At 47.0% G+C, this 1995-nt stretch overlaps 1 pseudogene; it reads left to right on the top strand.

Moving 5' to 3' along the window:
• Positions 1–453: 453 nt before the first annotated feature.
• Positions 454–1353, top strand: LOC143397056 (olfactory receptor 6V1-like; annotated as a pseudogene).
• The last annotated feature ends 642 nt before the right edge of the window (positions 1354–1995 follow it).

The following is a 1995-nucleotide window of genomic DNA, read 5'->3' on the forward strand; positions in this document are numbered from 1 at the left end:
GAAGAAAAATAGGATGAGGATTGAGCACAAAGATGAGAAGAAGTAGTGGGTAGGGTACACAGCACAGTTTCCAGCACAGGAAAAGAAGTAATACTTAGCACCTGATATTGGATCAAAGGACCTCAATTTGAAAGTTAGAAAATGTTTATCACATTATCTCCAGACCCATCCAACATCTTTCAGAGATGGAGCTTAATAAATATGTAGAATGAATAAGTTGAAGACAAAAGAAGCAGGTGGCTGACTCCTAAACCTAGTCTATTCCTTGCCCCAGGGAAACTTCTGCCTGTGGTAATGTTCCTTCTGGACACTGAAATTACCATGCCCATAGGCTGGTAAGCTTGGGGAACCAGGACAACCGTCGAGGGACTTGGCCAAGGAGGAAGTTGATGGCTATTTTCCACTAAGCTTTCCTGACCTCTCAGGTATCACAGAGAACTGGCATCAAGTGCCATGAATAACTGCAGTGTCGTCAGAGAATCTGTGCTCCTGGAATTTCCTCATCTCCATGAGTTCCAGATCCTCCTGTCTGCTTTTATCCTGTGGATATATGGGCTGACAGTTCTGGGGTACTTGGCCATTATTGTCATCTCTTGCCTGGACTCCTGCCTCCACTCACCCAAGCATTTCTTCCTCTGACTCTTCTCTCTCACAGAGATATTGATCACTTACTCTGTGATTTCTAGGATGCCGGCAGACCTGCTATCAACTCCCAAGACCGTGTCTCTGGCTGGTCTTATTCAGTCTTTCTTTTACTTCCCTCTGGGTGCCATCAACTTCCTGATCCTCTCAGTCATGGCCTTTGATGGCTATGTGGCCATCTGCTGGCCTCTGCACTACTCAACTGTCATGAGTAGTCCGGTTTGTGTGAAGCTGGTCATGGCCTGCTGGGTGGTTGGGTTTTTCTCCATCATCTCCCCCACCCTGAAAACACAGAAAGCCCAGCTCTGGTTCTGTGGCCCTAAGGTCATCAACCACTACTTCTGTGACACTGCTCCGCTCCTCCAGCTTTCCTGAGCTCATGGACTTCTTCCTGTCCTGGCTCTTTGTGCTGACCACCATGCTGCTTATTGTGGTCTCCTGCATCCTCAGAGTGGCTGCAGTGCTGCACTCCTCTCCTCCTCTGGGCACCACAAGGCCTTCTCTACCTGTGGATCTCGCCGCATGGAGGTGGTTCTGGGCTATATGAGGCCAGGCAAGGGCCACTCCACACACCTCAACAAGGTGGTGAACCTGAGAGCTGTGCTGGTGATCCCCTTCCTCAACCCCTCAACTTTCTGGAATGAAAAGGTCAAGGAAGTCATTGACGATGTAACAAAAAGGAACCTCCAAAGAGGCCCAGCTGTCCACTGATGAAGGGGCTGGTGAGTACCTGTGTGGTCATGAGGAGTAAAAACCTCGGTACCCTGCAGAGTGGGCACTGGGTACCCAGGCTGGGGCTCCTCCACCTTCTCTTTCTCAGTCCCTCTCACTCCCATGTCAGCACATATGCCTCCGCTCTTACACTACAAAGAGCTACTGAACACACAACATGGAGTAAAAGTGATGGAATGATACCAGTTAAGTGAGACACTTAACTCCAAATGAAACTCTCAGAACAGGATCTCCTAAATCCTCAGAACTCAGTGGATGTTGCTATTGTTATTAAAATCTGCTATGAACATCTCCCCAAGGGGAGGATTGTAACTCAGTGGTAGAGCACTTGCCTAGCAGGAGTGAGGCACTGGGTTTGAACTTTAGCACCACATAAAAATAAATAAATAAAATAAAAGTATTATGTGCATCTATCACTAAAAAATAAATAAATAAATGTTTTTAAAAAAAAATCTTTGCTCAGTTTTGACTTTGTGGTTGTGTTTATATCCCCTTATGTTTCTTTGTGTGCAACTTTTACTTTTGGTGTGTTCCCTTCTCGGGGTGTAGGGTGGGGTTTGAAAATGGGCAGCTTTCTGGGAAGAACAGAGAGCCTGGAACCCCACACAGCAGGTATTGCAC

The sequence above is a fragment of the Callospermophilus lateralis genome, chromosome 1, assembly GCF_048772815.1.
Source record: "Callospermophilus lateralis isolate mCalLat2 chromosome 1, mCalLat2.hap1, whole genome shotgun sequence".
Taxonomy (NCBI): Eukaryota; Metazoa; Chordata; class Mammalia; order Rodentia; family Sciuridae; genus Callospermophilus; species Callospermophilus lateralis.